Source organism: Sphaerodactylus townsendi, linkage group LG02 (assembly GCF_021028975.2).
Source record: "Sphaerodactylus townsendi isolate TG3544 linkage group LG02, MPM_Stown_v2.3, whole genome shotgun sequence".
Lineage (NCBI taxonomy): Eukaryota > Metazoa > Chordata > Lepidosauria > Squamata > Sphaerodactylidae > Sphaerodactylus > Sphaerodactylus townsendi.
This window is the reverse complement of record NC_059426.1, coordinates 5,190,737-5,207,865: the sequence shown is the minus strand read 5'-3', so window position 1 is coordinate 5,207,865 and position 17,129 is coordinate 5,190,737. Positions and strand designations below refer to the sequence as shown.

Below are 17,129 nucleotides of genomic sequence, written 5' to 3'. Positions count from 1 at the left end.
CCCAAATACAATAATATCAAGTCTCTGTAATGAAGTAAGAGATCCACTAATGGTGTAGAACAGTGGTTCTCAACCTTCCTAATGCCGTGACCCTTTAATACAGTTCCTCATGTTGTGGTGACCCCCAACCCTAACATTTAATCCATTTTACAGATGGAGAACACTGATGCAGAGAGTCTTAGGTGACTCCCTGTGAAAGTGTTGTTTGACCTCAAAGGGGTCGCGACCCACAGGTTGAGATCCGCTGGTGTAGAAGGATACCAATGTCTGATGCTTTTAAAAAACTCAACTTCCATTGATAGGTTTCATGTATATATAGATGAGCAGGATGTTGATAAAATCCTTGGCTGAGGGTCAATGGAATGTGGGAGTATTGACCCAGGGAAAGAACAATACTTTTGACAAATATGTCTTCTTCAGCCTTTTGAGGCATCATGCAGCAAGAATGTTTCACCTTGTGATTAAAATCCACCACAACGCACAGTACCAATAACTGCATCACATGTAGAGGCGACAATCTAAGTGCTGTGTAGCGATTAGAGTGCTGGAATAGGACAGTGGTGGCGAACCTATGGCACGGGTGCCAGAGGTGGCACTCAGAGCCCTCTCTGTGGGCACGTGCAAACAGATCCCCCCCCCCCACATCTAGGCTGTCCTGGGCCACTGGGGTCGATTATTAGCATTAATCCTAAGACCTAGTTTTGGGGAAGCAGTGTAGGTAACCCTGTTGAGCACTGTTAAACCCCACTGATTTTCATGCAAAGAATTAAATCATGGGAGTAAGCTCAGTTGCTGGCAATGGGGCTTGTTCCGAGTGAACCCTCCTAGGGTCATGATTCACCCGTTGGAAGAGTTGCATGGTTGCTCCAAAACCGACTACCACCAAGCTTACTCCTGAGTAACACACTCCTCGGAGCCAACCTTTTTTCCTAAACTAAAACTTAAGTATTCAGGTTAAATTGCCGTGTTGGCACTTTGCGATAAATAAGTGGGTTTTGGGTTGCAATTTGGGCACTCGGTCTCAAAAAGGTTCGCCATCAGTGGAATAGGATGTGGGGGGGGGGGGGCCTCCGGGTTCAAATGCCCATTCTGTCCTGGAAGCTTGCTGGGTGACCTTGGACCAGTCCCATGCTCTCTACCCCTCACAAGATGGTTGTGAAGATAAAATAGAAGAAGGGAACCTTATATGTTGCTTTGGGCTCCCATTGCAGAGAAAGTGGCCTATAAATGAAGTAACGAAAACATAAAAACAAATGTGTGAAAGCAAAAGTGTTTAAATAAATACACAAACTAGCCCTCTGCAGGGGCAACGGTATGTTATTACAACAATCCAGTAGAGATTTATAACTTGGGAAGGGGAAAAACATTTCAGCATAATTAGGGTTCTCAATCCTGACAAACCCAGACATCCTGATCTACATATTTTAAGTGACGGATAATAAATTCAGCAATGTAGTGGTAGGGAGATCCACTCTGGCCATGGGACATAAACACAGTCTTGAACTGGAGGCAGGTTGTGACAGAAATAAAGTGTGCCTTTCTGAATGGACCCTGTAGAACATAGGGTGTCAAATTCGCGGCCCTCCAGATGTTATGGACTACAGCTCCCATCATCCCCTGCCAGCATCATGCTGGGATGATGGGAACTGTAGTCCATAACATCTGGAGGGCCGCGAATTTGACACCTGTGCTGTAGAAGGTCTTGCATTCTGTGAAAACAGTCAGTTCAGTAAAAGCAATATAAATATGATTCATCGCAGTAATAAAACTCTCACCCTTCCTGCCTATGGCTGACAGTGTTTATCTTTTTTTTAAAAAAAAAGGTGACTGATACAAAACTGTTGCACTGTATTTCTTTTTAATAATCTGCATATTTGATACTGCTTTCAGTGAACTCAGGGTTTTGGAGAGAGCAGAGCAAACCTCCCTGGATAGCTGAGCAGCTCGCGTGGCAAGAGGACAGTCTTCCCGGCCTCTTATCTTTCGTTTTTTTCCCCTCTGTGGAGCCTGTCGAGTCATTCAGCAGCCTCCGTTCAAATACATTTGGAGGTCAAAACGGGCTCTGAATGTATGATGTTCATAATACGGCACGGGGCCTCCGGCAGCAGCTTCTTGAAAAGGCAACCTCCAAATAACGTAATTTTAAAAGTAAAGAAAACGCTGCTTTTTAAAGCTTTCTCTTCACAGTCTCACAACTGGCAAACCACAAGTGTATTATACTTGTAAACAACATAGATATCAAATACCCAAGGGGGGGGTAAAATTGTTGCTGGGGAGGGGGGCTGGGATGAGTGAGCATTTCCCACACTCTGCAATGAGTGTAATGCAGTCATACACACCTTATGCCCCCGCCTACATTTTTTCAAAAGGTATTAGCATCAGTGGCGTACTGCCTATAGCCGTGGTGGCGAACCTTTGGCACTCCAGATGTTATGGACTACAATTCCCATCAGCCCCTGCCAATTAGCCATGCTGACAGGGGCTGATGGGAATTGTAGTCCATAACATCTGGAGTGCCAAAGGTTCGCCACCACTGGCCTATAGGGACAGGGGGTAACCTATGTCCATGGGCACATGCCTTTGGTCACATGGGGGGGGGGGTGTTGGGCACTGGTCAAGTCACTCACCTGTCCTCTCCCGCAGCGCGGCAACCCAGCTAGTGCCTCACGGCTCCCTGCATGCTGGGGCGCTGCTCGCCGGTGCACGAGGCTGGGACAATCTGCGCAGCCAGGAGGCCTCTCCCCGGCAGGGGGGTCATGCCGGCGTACAAGGCTGGGCCCAGCCGTGTGGCTGGGAGGCCTCTCCCCCCTGCAAAGGGGGTGCTCTGGGCTCCTGTCCTCCCCGGACCCTCTGCTGACGGGGAGAGCAGGAGGCAGCCTACCCCCGCAGCGCCCACTTGAGCCGCCCACCAGAGCCGCTGCTGTAAGTGGGGCCTGGGGGACATGGGAGGGGCAAGGGGCAGGTGCGTGACTGGGTGTTGCCCCCAGGTGCTGTTCCCCCCCCCCATACGCCTCTGATTGGTGCTGAACCAATTTAAAGCAATTTACAGGATGGCATCTGTATAAGCTTAGTACATCAGGATCATACACAAGCTGTTTTAGACTTCAGTTTAGTTACCTCTGCCATGGGCAAGTGTAACCTCAGCTTGTGGGTTCTGTGGGGCAGAACGTGGAATGAGTTTGCAACAACACATTTTTAAAAACAAAATGGTTTATTTTCTTAACATATAACATCAAACATCAACATTTAACATCACACTTCAAGGTCCTGTTCGGGTTTGCATTTTCAAGTCCTTATATTGACAGTCTACTGATACTGCCAAGTCCAATTCTTCTTTGCAAGTGGGTTGGCTCCTGAAGACTCCAAGGGCTTGGTGAACAGGATTCAACATGATGAAGGTTTCCAGGAGAGCTCTCACCCATTACAACCACAAAAAGAAGCCCTTAACAAGGTGTTAAGGGCTTATACAACCAAGGTCCGAGTCTGGTAGCCTTGTCTCCTCCAAACTAGCTCTGCAGCCTTCTGCTGCTTTGAGTCTCCACCCCTTACTGGGTCAACCCATTCTGAGCATGGGGGTTACACACGCAGTACAAAGAAGTGTGATTTACAAAGCGGTCCAGCCTCAGCGAAACAGGCGAGAACCAGAAACCCTGTCTCTTTGCTATTTTTGAAGAGAAGGGACTTCCTTGTTTCTCTAATGCAGTGGTGGTGAACCTATGGCACAGGTGCCAGAGGGGGCACTCAGAGCCCTCTCTGTGGGCACACGCAAATAGAGTTGCCCCCCTGGGGCCTGGGCCACTGGGCTCAATTATTACCATTTAACCTAAGACCTAGTTTTGGGGAAGCAGTGTAGGTAACCCTGTTAAGCGCTGTTAAACCCCACTGATTTTTATGCGAAGAACTAAAGCGTGATCCTTTACCTGGGAGTAAGTTTGGTTGCTGACAATGGGGCTTGCTTCTGAGTAAACCCTCCTAGGGTTGTGATTCACCCGTTGGGAGTGTTGCACGGTTGCTTCAAAACAAAGCCACCGACTACCACCAAGCTTACTCCCGAGTAATGCACGCCTCAGAGCCAACCGTTTTTTTCTAAACAAAAACCTCAGTATTTGGGTTAAATTGCCGTGTTGGCACTTTGCGATAAATAAGTAGGTTTTGGGTTGCAGTTTGGGCACTCGGTCTTGAAAAGGTTCGCCATCACTGACCTAATGTCTTTGCAGAATTAAGGACTTACTTGCTTTGAGGGTTCGCACCCCAGGACTTGCCTTATTCTTTGCATTCATATCTCCCTATATTGTTCGTTTTGAATGTTGCCTTGTTTTTACAACTGTCTGTTCATGGTTATTTATTCACCACACACATTTCACTTCATTTGCTTTCTAGACACTTATTAAGTAAGTACATTTATTTATTGTTGGTTGGTGTTGTGTTGCCTACAGCTGCGGTGTAGCAGGTTCTTCTTTGTATTTTGACTTTTCCTCTTGTCGATATTGCATTGCATGGTTGTTCTTGTGTGCATGCAAGCAAGGGAAAGCGTACAGCGCAATCTAAGCTCTGCAGCACGCACAAGTCCTGCAATGCATTGCCAAGGCTGATGTTGAGTCCATTAATTAACTGATGGAGGATATCTGGATTTCTCTCCCTGCAGAATTGCCTTTCTAACCGCTGAAGTTTCCCTCTTGATCCGATTAGCGTGACCAGCTTGTGAGGGCTCGGGACAAAACCCAAAAAGATGCTTGGGAGATTTCCTAATGACACTCAGGGGATGGTCTGTGGCTGAGCGTCAGAGTATCCGCTTGGCATGTCGTCCCACTTTTAGTTCCTGCCTTCCCCAGCTGAAAGGATCAGGTAGGAAGTGATGGAAAATATCTCATTTGAAGAGCTGCTGCCAGTGAGAGTAAATAATACGGACTATTTAGTGTACTTTGGATGGCAACCCAGGATTCACGATGCTGGGATTTGTCAGTTTGCTGGCAGCCTTCCTGAAAACTGCTGACGTGGACATGAAAGCCTTGCAAAACTTAAAGTTCAAGGACTAGCAAATCCCTCCTAAGGTGATCTTAGAAATCCACACAACCGATGTCAGATGTCCAGGGGAAGCTGGCAACTCTACAGCGTGCCATGGATAACGGGTGAGATTTCTCTTCAAATATTTCTCTCCACAAGCCCCGCCCCCAAATCTCCAGGAATTTCCTTGGCCAGAGTTGGCAACCCAATTAGAATTAGTCCATAAACGTAGGTAAGGGGGGGTTCTCGGGTTTGAACCCACCCCAATCATGTCCGAAGCTCCACCCCTCCATTCGTAGGTTTTTTAAACATTTTAGTGCTTTTTTTGTTTTTGGCCTGCAGGGGGTGCATTGTTTGGGCTAACAGCACCAAACTTTCAGAGATTGTTTGGGGGACTCTCCTGATGATACTACCCGGGTTTGGTTCAGGGGGTCCAAAGTTATGGACTCCCAAAGGGGGTGCCCCCATCCTCCATTGTTTCCAATGGGAGCTAATAGAAGATGGGGGCTACACCTTTGAGGGTCCATAACTTTGGGCCCCCCAAACCAAACTTCACCAAACCTGGGATGTATTGTCAGGGGAGTCTCTTATTGATACCACCCGGGTTTTGTGAAGTTTGGTCCAGGGGGTCCAAAGCTATGGACTCCCAAAGGGGGTGCCCCCATCCCCATTGTTTCCAATGGGAGCTAATAGGAGATGGGGGCTACACCTTTGAGGGTCCATAACTTTGGACCCCTGAACCAAACTTCACCAAACCTGGGTGGTACCATTAGGAGAGACTCATAAAGATACCCTGAAAGTTTGGTGCTGCTAGCTTAACAATTGCACCCCTGACAACAGGCATCCCCCAAATGTCCCCAGATTCTCCTTTTAAATCCACCCCCTTTTGCATGGATTTAAAGGGAGAATATGAGGTCCTCAGTTTAGAAGAAGAAGAAGAGTTTGGATTTATAGCCCCCCTTTCTCTCCTGCAGGAGACTCAAAGGGGCTTACAATCTCCTTGCCCTTCCCCCCTCACAACAAACACCCTGTGAGGTGGGTGGGGTTGAGAGAGCTTGAAAAGCTGTGACTAGCCCAAGGTCACCCAGCTGGAGTGTGTGGGAGTGTACAGGCTAATCTGAATTCCCCAGATAAGCCTCCACAGCTCAAGCGGCAGAGCAGGGAATCAAACCCAGTTCCTCCAGATTTGAATGCACCTGCTCTTAACCACTACGCCACATTGAAAGTGATGCTGTTTCAGGGTGGGGGATAATCCACCCCAAAACAGCATCACTTTCAATGTTGTTTAACTAGGGACCCCAGATTCTCCCGTTAAGGTGGATTTAAAAGGAGAATTTGGACTCTGTAGTTTAAACACCATTGAAAGTGATGCTGTTTGGGGGTGGATTCCAGCATCACAGCGGCTGCCAAAGTGCTGCACAAAACTCAGATTTTGCACCATGCTCCATTTTCCCTCTATGCCTCTGCCCAGAGGGGAGGGGCAGGGGAGGGCAGGGCAGGGGAGCTGCTTTTTATAAGCCAGGGTTAGGGGGGGCTTGGGAAGGCATGGCCATGCCCTAGGCGGTGGGGGGTGTGCCCCACTCTAACCCTCCCCATAAAAAATCTATACCTACCTCCCTGAATTAGTCAGAGGCGATTCGATTCATTTTAATAATTCATATCCTGCCTTGTTCACCCCCCCTTCCCCCAAATTTCATCATAAAATCTTCTGGGGGTCTGTGGGCCAGCCTAGTCTACCTCACAGGTCTGTTGTAAGAATAAAATGGAGACAGAAGAGAGCATATTTGCCACCCAGAACTCTTTGGATCAAGGGTGGGATTCAGGACAACGTACTAAATAAAGAACTGGGCCAGAGGTGTCCAACTCTGGCGCTTCAGGGGCTGATGGAATTGTAGTCCACGAACATCTGAAGTGCCGGAGTTGGACCCCCCTGAACTAGGCCAAGGATACCTGAGGCACTCGTGGACCATTTTCTTTAAAGCAGTTCCACTTTAGTATTTTCCGGTTAATGACCGTATAAAATTATACTACTACACCTCAGAGTGGTATAGTGGGTAAGAGCATTGGACTAGTATCTGGGAGAGAGACAAGGGGAAATCCCTGCTTGTGCAAATGGAAGGTTGCTAGGTGAACATGGGAGGGCCATGAGTTTGACACCTGTGTTCTATACCATACTGAGTTCCAACTGGAAACATTTTTTCCCATTCCTTTTGTAGAGCCTACTTAGGAATCAGGCAGGGCTGAAGAAGATCCCAAGCATTCGGCAGTAAAGACACTAGGATTAAGCACTGTCATTTTATTCAAAAATATTTTCCAGTCTTGAAAATTAATAGGCCATTTCAGATAATCAGAGGTTCTTAAGCCAAATTTGTAGTTTGACAGTCGCCTTCTGACTTCTGAAATGTGTTCTGGGAAAGGCCCCCAAGTTGCGCACCAAGATCCAGCTTTTCCTCCAACTTTTAAAAAGGAGCCATCTGAACAATGCCTGGTGCAAGTTATAATGGCTGTAAAGAAGAAGAAGAAGAAGAAGAGTTTGGATTTATATCCCCGCTTTCTCTCCTGTAGGAGACTCAAAGGGGCTGACAATCTCCTTGCCCTTCCCCCCTCTCAACAAACACCCTGTGAGGTAGGTGGGGCTGAGAGAGCTCTGAGAAGCTGTGACTAGCCCAAGGTCACCCAGCTGGCGTGTGTGGGAGTGTACAGGCTAATCTGAATTCCCCAGATAAGCCTCCATAGCTCAAGCAGCAGAGTGGGGAAATCAAACCTGTTCCTCCAGATTAGAGTACACCTGCTCTTAACCACTACGCCACTGCTGCTCATTTAGGTGACTCAGAGCTCTTTTCTGCAGACTCACCAAAGCATCTGCTGGGACAGATTACTGTGTTCAGCTAATGAAAATCTGCTGGTGATCTCAGGCCTGAGAGCGATCCGGCCATTCTCAACTTGGACCAGGGCCTTTTCGGATGTGGCCCCTATGTGGTGGAACATGGTCTGGGAGTCCAGGGCCCTGCAGGATCTACTGCAATTCCCCAGAGCCTGCAAGATGCAGCCGTTCCACCAGGCGTATAGTTGAGGGCACAATGGCATTCCAACATAGCTATCCTCTCTTTATCCTTCTTTCCTTTTCATTTCGTTCCCTTTCTTATCGCTTCCTTCTTTCCTTCCTCATTTATTCCTGATTTCCTCCCTTCGGTGTTCGCTACCGCCTCCATTCTAACTCAGCTACAAACATTATTAGAAATGGGGCTGCAGAATTTGGACAAGTCTTACTGCTTAATCTCTTGGTTAGATTTTAAGCAGTGGTGTAGGAGGTTAAGAGCTCGTGTATCTAATCTGGAGGAACCGGGTTTGATTCCCAGCTCTGCCGCCTGAGCTGTGGAGGCTTATCTGGGGAATTCAGATTAGCCTGTGCACTCCCACACGCCAGCTGGGTGACCTTGGGCTAGTCACAGTTCTTCGGAGCTCTCTCAGCCCCACCCACCTCACAGGGTGTTTGTTGTGAGGGGGGAAGGGCAAGGAGATTGTAAGCCTCTTTGTCTCCTGTAGGAGAGAAAGGGGGGATATAAATCCAAACTCTTTTTCTTCTTAATTTAAGTTATATTTATATTGTATTTATTGCACCAGTTGAAAACCACCGTGAGCCTGAAAGGGCAGTATGGAAATCACACAATCCAGGAATTAATAAAGAAACAAGGTTAGTCTTTCTGGTGCTACTGGACTCCTGGCTTGTTTTGCTGCTGTAAGACTAACAAGGCTGCTGGGGGGGCGGGGCAGGAATGCCATGAATGGCCCTTTTCGGATGGAAATAAGCGAACAGATACGGGGCTAATTCAAGGTGGAGATTTGCAAAAGGAAATTCGGGTGGGGGCTGGGGGAGGCAATTTGCATCTGGCTCCCGGGGTCACGGCCTCAATGTGCCTCCCTCCTTTTCCCTTCCAGCCTGACCACACTCACTTAAAGCTTCTGATTCTCCGCCCCCCCCCCCGCCCAATTGTCTCCTGGAAGCTGCAAAACGACCCCTCCCCATTTGTAAAGCAAAAGTGGGCAAACGAGAAGAGGGGGCGTGCTTCAGCTTCCTTGCACGTTCCCCCCATCCAGCCTGGATTCACTAGTGTGGAGGTTAGTCTTTTTTTCAATTGCAATAGATATATATATATATATAACATAAAGGGGTTGGTTTGTGCACGAGAGAGCGCGTGGAGTCTCGTTCCGGCAGCCGGCCCCGACTTGCGCATGCGCCCCGCCGCTAAGCCACCGGCGTAGGGCCTCTCCTCGGCAGCGTGGCCGCTACGCCAACGGCGCAAGGGCCCGTCCGCCGTGATGGGGGTGGTCGGGGGAGAGCCGGGGCCTCGCGTGGCGTAAGCGGCGTTGAAGAATGGCGTAACGGGCGGAGAAGGCCGCGCGGCGCCGGAGAATTGGACCCGTCGGGGCAGTCGCGAGGGCGAGGAGCGCAGCCCGGCCGCCGCAGCCTTGCGCAGTGGGAGGAGAAGGAGGCGCCCGCCCCGCTCGCCCAGCTCGCCCGCCCGCCCGCGCGGCGGCTTTTGGTACCGAGCGGAGAGGGAGAGATGCACACGGCACGCTCGCGCTGAGGTAACTATAAAAGCCCCGCCGGACGACATGGCCGCCGCCTCCGCCTCCTCCTCATCCGCGCGCGCGCACCCAGGCCGCAGCCGCCAGGCCCCGACGACCCGGAGGGGAAGACGCCCCCCTCGGCCCGGCGCTGAGAAGGGAGGGCGGTGGGGGGGGGGGGTTCAGGCGCGGGAATAAGGAAGGGGGGGGCAGTGAGCGCGGCCGGGAGAATAAAGGGGGACTCTGAGGGACGACCGGGAGAATGAAAGGGGGGGGGGACTCTGAGGGATGACCGGGAGAATGAAAGGGGGGGGGGACTCTGAGGGATGACCGGGAGAATGAAAGGGGGGGGGACTCTGAGGGATGACCGGGAGAATGAAAGGGGGGGGGGGGCTTTGAGGGACGACCGGGAGAATGAAAGGGGGGGGGCTTTGAGGGACGACCGGGAGAATAAGACGGGGGGGGGGGCTGTGAGGCAGACCGGGAGGCGGGGGGGGGGGCTCAATGAACCGCCCCAGAAGGCTTTATGTTTTCAAGCTTGGACAGTGGCTCCCACCCCGAGGGGCCACCTAGGGCCGTGGTGGCAAACCCTTTGGCACTCCAGATGTTATGGACTACAATTCCCATCAGCCCCTGCCAGCATGGCCAATAGGCCATGCTGGCAGGGGCTGATGGGAATTGTAGTCCATAACATCTGGAGTGCCAAAGGGTTTGCCACCACTGTGACCTAGGGCCTCACTATACACTCTCTAAACCCCTCCCCATACAAACCAATCTCTCCCCCCCCCCATCCCAGGCCTTTCCCGCCTGAGAGAGCCTGGGGGTGGGGGTCCTTATTGGGAGGATCCTTAATGGTCACGCTTACCCCCCACCCCATACAAGCTGAGCTTTCCCCCCCCCCCCCGTTCTGGGACCCCCACCAGCCCCAGCTTTCTCAGGCAGGAAAGGAGCTGGGCTGATGGGAGGGAAAGGTTGGATTAGATGGCGATGGGTCAGGGAGTGGGCATTGAGGTCCTTCCTGGGGGGCAGGAGCCGGAAACTCCCTCCTCTTCCCGAACTTGGGGAGCAAGGTGGTCCTAACCCCGCCCCTCCCCCAGAGGGGGGGGTCATCTTTTAAGTGCATTGACCTGTGTTGTTGCAACTGTATTTTAAAATAATTTTGTTCACTTCGTTGATGGGTGTGTTCATTTGACGGGGGGGGGGGGGGGGGGTTGTAGGTGAGCGGAAAAAGGGATAATCTTTGTTTACATGCAGGGACTCTTATTGCTGCCACTGTTTTTTAAAAAAATGTTTGTTTTTCTCTCCATTAATGGGGGGGGGGTTCAGTTTGAGGTGTGGGGCATGTCGGTGAGCAGGAAAGGCTATTCCATGAAGGGCCAGAGTGGGTCATGCCATCAGGGCCTCCTCGTGAGGAGGGCCACAGTGCTGCTGCAGGGATGCTGCCTTCCCCCCTCTTCTCCTGTCCTCCCAAGCCTCCAACCCACACACAACCTGTTGTCTTGCTCTTATGTTTTAAATGATCAGGTCTTGGGGCTTCACGTGTCTTGGACCGTCTTTTGTTCTCCAACCCTGTTCTCCAACCCTGCGGGGTTTAGTTTTTGTGGGAGGGTCTCCTTTTCGAAGAGGTTTGGAAGGGCAGTTGCAGCGCGGCCATTTTCAAAAGGTTCCCCCCCACCCCAGTTTTGTTTCTCTCTCTGTTCACTTTCGGTCCCATCCTTTTCATGCTAGCTCAGAAGCAAGTTTTGGGTTTTGCTATTTTACTTTTGGTTTTAACTGCAAAACCATTTTCACTGTGATTGTAAACTGCCTTGAACCACATGAAACTGCCTTATAATGAATGGGACCCTTGCTCCATCCAGGTTAGCAGGGAATTGAAATAGATGGCCTGTTTGCCCCCTCCCAACACCATAATCCTATTTACAAACCCTGGCACTGGCTTGTCGGGGTCTCTGTTAGAGCTCCTTTGCATCACCTACCACCTGATTTTATTTATTTATAATTAAATTTATATACTGCCCCTTTCCCTGGTCCTTATCTGGAGATGCTGGGGAATCACTTCCTGGATGCCAACCAGATGTTTTGCCACTAAATGACCCATTACGTTTCGTTTCGAGGTTTGTGTGCACCGTGGATTTCAAATCGTGGCTTTCTTTTCTTATTCTCGCCCCATACAGAAGAGAAACTTGAGAGAGATAATTATCAGTTGCTGTGCTCTTAAAACAAGTTCTTATAATGACTTGCACATTTTAGGGGGCGGGAAGCCATCAAGGTATAAAACTAAAGGCATGCGTGATTTGCAGCTACTGGAAAATGGATGATTTCATATCTGGGGAAGGTGGTGATGGTGGAAGAAATCTCCATGTTTCTGTCCCAGTGTTGATGGATTGAAGGAGTCAGAAAGGCTAGACATGGATGCTGACTTGTTTGTAGTCATGTGCAGCCAAGGTGTTAATGTGATGCTGGATGCACTAAGGAGACGCACATCTGAATACACATCAGAATGTGCCTCCTGTTCAGAAAGTGCTGTGGAGATAAATCAGTGATGGCAATTTTGGACTCAGCATGTAAAAAATTCGGGAGATGCCTAACTTGACCGCTGGCGTGTCACACCCCCTCCCTCAAGAAAACAGAATCAATTATTTACATATTTACTTTTAAAAGGTACGGTCCAGTCATTTGTGGTGCTATGTATTAGTAAAGAAACATGAAATAATTACAAAAATGGCTTCGGATAGAGAACTGTTCTGTTCTGTAAGGAGACTCAAGGTGGCTTACAAGCTCCTTTCCCTTCCTTTCCCCACAACAGACACCTTGTGAGGCAGGTGGAACTGAGACAGTTCTGAGAGAACTGTGCTAGCCCAAGGTCACTCAGCAGGAATGTAGGAGTGCGGAAGCACATCTGGTTCACCAGATAAGTCTCCACTACTCAGGTGGAGGAGTGGGAAATCAAACCCAGTTCTCCAGATTAGAATCCACCTGCTCTTAACCACTAGGCCACGCAGAGATACAGTGATTTGGCCATAGCTTTTCCCTCAACACAGGCTTTGCTACCTGCAGAGCACCCAGGAATGGCATTTTGGACAGCAGTAGGAGGGAACGGCATTTCAAGGGGATTTGGGGATGCATTTGGGATGGAGTGGAGGAATGGAGTCATATTCTGCTGGCTGAAATTCTACTGTGGATCTGATACAGCACCAAGAAGCAAAGTAAGGCCCCTTCCGCACACACAAAATAATGCGTTTTCAAACCACTTTCACAACTGTTTGCAAGTGGATTTTGCTATTCCGCACAGCTTCAAAGAGCACTGAAAGCAGTTTGAAAGTGCATTATTCTGCATGTGCGGAATGAGCCTAAGTTACTTTTCACCCCTGGCCATAATCTGGGTTTTCAGTGTGTGTCCATCTGATGAGTGTAATTCCAAATCCAGTAAGCCGCAGCTAAATGTCTCTCTTACATGCTTGTTTCTTTCGGATCATCTGTGCTTAACTTGCTGCAGAGGATAGCTAGTTGAGGTTACGGCTTGTTCTAGTAGAGTGGTGAAGCACTGCAGTGATGTAACAAGCGCATGGTGTCTGGAATCACAGCTCACATGTTTTTCCTGAAGCCTGGTAACAAAGTGACTCTTTTAAAAAAAAATGGAAGCTGACGTTGCTATAATATCTCTTGCGTTGGTCAGCAGCTGTTGTGTCCACAAGAGAGGCAGGCTATAGTTTGTCCCATTTGTTGACATGGCAGATGTTTATATGCATGTGATCCCCCCTCTCTCTCTCTCGCGTGCGCACACAGAGTTAGCCTAGGTGAGAAACTTATATTAGCTTTGAAGTATAAATTAGGATGTTTTGACATTGCCCTTCTAGTGTTCCTTATATTGTAGTTACCATAAAAATAAAAGTGAACCATTCTCTCCTTATCTTGCTAAACTTGCCCCATAGGGTTAGTTTCAACAGGTTACCTATTCAAGGCATAGGACGGGGAACGTGGAAATCAGAATTCTCATGCAAGGGAGGGGAGAGAGTGAAAGGTGGCATGCAAGGAAGGGGAGGGGGCCCGGCATCTGGACCTGGCCCACCCACCCTAGTGGACGGAGAGGATGGGGAGAGAAGGGGTGGCATGCAAGGGAGGGGAGGGAGTGAGGGGTGGCATGCAAGGAAGGGGAGGAGGCCTGGCATCTGGACCTGGCCCACCCACCCTAGTGGAGGGAGGGGAGGGATGGCAAACAAGGGAGGGGTGAAGCATTGCAGTGATGTAACAAGCACATTTGTACCCCACCTTTCTGTTCTGTAAGGAGACCCTACCCCTCCCTCCCCTTCCCTTGCGTGCCACTCTTCCACCTCCCTCCTCTCCCTCCACTAGGGTGGGCGGGCCATGTCCAGATGCCAGCCCCCTCCTCTTCCTTGCATGTCACCCCTCACTCACTCCCCTCCCTTGCATGCCACCCAGTGGTGGGATCCAAAAATTTTAGTAACAGGTTCCCATGGTGGTGGGATTCAAACTGTGGCGGCGCCAATGGGGCTGGGCAGGGCACGATGGGGCGTGGCCGGGCATTCTGGGGCGGAGCTGTGGCAAGGACGCAGCCGCTGCGCCGGTCCTTGGGCGGGAAACGAATGCGCGCAGACTGCCACGCACGCCCGTGCACATCCTGCTAGACTGCTTCAAGTTCTGTGCACTACTGCTGAGAGGAGGGACGTAACTAAGGCAAAAATCACGTGGCAAAATCACCAATTAGTAACCCCCTCTCGGCACACACAAATAATTAGTAACCTACTCTCAGGAACCTGTGAGAACCTGCTGGATCCCACCTCTGATGCCACCCCTCCCTTCCCCTCCGCTAGGGCAATTAATGGTTAAAGAGTACATGCTGAGATAATTGGCAGAGAGTCTGTGAAAAGTCAATTGGACTGCTGTCTAGTGGAGCATATTTATAGATGCACAGCCTAAGCAACAGTCCAGCAGACACTTTGTTGGGAGTAAGCCCCACGGAATAACATTGGAATACTTTTGAGTAGACTTGCTTAGGATTGTTCCCAAACTTCTTAGTTATAGACTGCAATCTTATGTACACTTACAGTGGTGTAAGTCGGGGTGTTGAGTTCATTTGTTATGAGGAGGGGATATGACATAAATGTGACTTGGCTAGGCTGCTCTTTGGGGGAGAGGGGCTGCCTTGGTTGGCCCCCAAATGGCGCTGCGTGGGTGTGTGGAATGCCTGGATTGGCTGCAGCAGGGTAAGATGGCTGCCATCAGAGGGCTTATTAGGCCCTTGGGTTTAAATCCTATGGAAGACAGTTAAACTTAATTCAGAGTAAACATGAAGACCATCAGGCTGTATAACATTATGCTAAGAGGACTTCTATAATTGCCTCATCAAGCTGTTTGATTAATGGAAAACATTCAAAAACAAATGGGATTTGTGAGCAGTGTGGTACCATCTGGATGTCTTCTGTTCAGTTTTTTCTTTTCAAAAATGCTTTTCCCTGAATAAAGTCTTAATTGCGCTTTTGTGTGACAAACTTCATCTTTCACTTTTTGCCATGTCTTTCTTTAAATTCAAGTAGTTTGGCCAGGCCGTGTTGTACTCTTGCCATGGAATATTAATCAGCGCTTGCTCTGAATGTTTACTTAGACTTTTGCACTGTGTATTTTTCTGTCACATCTTTCAGCGTAATCTTAACAAATCAGTCTTTTCAGTTCTCTTTTGGCAGCCTGGCAGTGGTTGCTCATGCCCAGCTCTTCTTGCTTGTCCTGCTGCTCGTCAGTCAACTTCACCTGCTTTCACTCGCCACGCCTTCAGCCTCTCCCTCTTTCTCCTCTGGAGGATAGCTGCCCCTGGAGGCTAGAACAGAGTTGCTGTATATTCTTGGCCTATTTGTGTTGCTCACTTCCCAGTCTCTGGGAGTTGATGGCAGCAGTGGCGTAGGAGGTTAAGAGCTCGTGTATCTAATCTGGAGGAACCGGGTTTGATTCCCAGCTCTGCCGCCTGAGCTGTGGAGGCTTATCTGGGGAATTCAGATTAGCCTGGGCACTCCCACACACGCCAGTTGGGTGACCTTGGGCTAGTCACAGCTTCTCGGAGCTCTCTCAGCCCCACCTACCTCACAGGGTGTTTGTTGTGAGGGGGGAAGGGCAAGGAGATTGTCAGCCCCTTTGAGTCTCCTACAGGCTCAGGGTGGTTTTCAACTGGTTTTCAATAAATTGCAATAAATACAATATAAATATAACTTAAATTAAGGTTTAAAATCTAAGAAGAAGAAGAAGAAGAGTTTGGATTTATATCCCCCCTTTCTCTCCTGCAGGAGACTCAAAGGGGCTTACAGTCTCCTTGCCCTTCCTCCCTCACAACAAACACCCTGTGAGGTGGGTGGGGCTGAGGGAGCTCCGAGAAGCTGTGACTAGCCCAAGGTCACCCCGCTGGCGGGTATGTGGGAGTGTACAGGCTAATCTGAATTCCTCAGATAAGCCTCCACAGCTCAGGCGGCAGAGCTGGGAATCAAACCCGGTTCCTCCAGATTAGATACACGAGCTCTTAACTACTGCTGCTCCAAGAAATTAAGCAGTAAGACTTGTCCAAATTCTGCACCCCATTTCTAATAATGTTTGTAGCTGAGTTAGAATGGAGGCGGTAGCGAACACCGAAGGGAGGAAATCAGGAATAAATGAGGAAGGAAGCGATAAGAAAGGGAACGAAATGAAAAGGAAAGAGGGATAAAGAGAGGATAGCTATGTTGGAATGCCATTGTGCCCTCAACTATACGCCTGGTGGAACGGCTGCATCTTGCAGGCTCTGGGGAATTGCAGTAGATCCTGCAGGGCCCTGGACTCCCAGACAGTGTTCCACCACATAGGGGCCACATCCGAAAAGGCCCTGGTCCAAGTTGAGAATGGCCGCTCTCAGGCCTGGGATCACCAGCAGATTTTCATTAGCTGAACACAGTAATCTGTTCCAGCAGATGCTTTGGTGAGTCTGCAGAAAAGAGCTCTGAGTCACCTAAATGAGCAGCAGTGGCGTAGTGGTTAAGAGCAGGTGTACTCTAATCTGGAGGAACAGGTTTGATTTCCCCGCTCTGCTGCTTGAGCTATGGAGGCTTATCTGGGGAATTCAGATTAGCCTGTGCACTCCCACACACGCCAGCTGGGTGACCTTGGGCTAGTCACAGCTTCTCAGAGCTCTCTCAGCCCCACCTACCTCATAGGGTGTTTGTTGTGAGGGGGTAAGGGCAAGGAGATTGTAAGCCTCTTTGAGTCTCCTACAGGAGAGAAAGGGGGGATATAAATCCAAACTCCTCCTCGTCGTCGTCCTCCTCCTTCTCCTTCTCCTTCTCCTTCTCCTTCTCCTTCTCCTTCTCCTTCTTCTTCTTCTTCTTCTTCTTCTTCTTCTTCTTCTTCTTCTTCTTCTTCTTCTTCTTCTTCTTCTTCTTCTTCTTCTTCTTCTTCTTCTTCTTCTTCTTCTTCTTCTTCTTCTTCTTCTTCTTCTTCTTCTTCTTCTTCTTCTTCACTTGCACCAGGCACTGTCCAGATGGCTCCTTTTCAAAAGTTGGAGGAAAAGCTGGATCTTGGTG

General features: G+C 49.6%; 1 protein-coding gene across 2 annotated transcripts in view; it reads left to right on the top strand.

The window, feature by feature from the left end:
• The first annotated feature begins 9,011 nt into the window (after positions 1–9,011).
• Positions 9,012–17,129, top strand: part of SLC39A10 (solute carrier family 39 member 10) — a 72,781-nt gene continuing 64,663 nt past the window's right edge. Inside the window, exon 1 of one of the 2 annotated variants that reach the window (XM_048483700.1) lies at positions 9,012–9,123. The gene's annotated coding sequence lies outside the window, so the exon portion shown is untranslated. Of the gene's footprint in view, positions 9,124–9,258; positions 9,595–17,129 lie in introns of those variants that run through there. The other variant, XM_048483699.1, reaches the window with a different exon arrangement.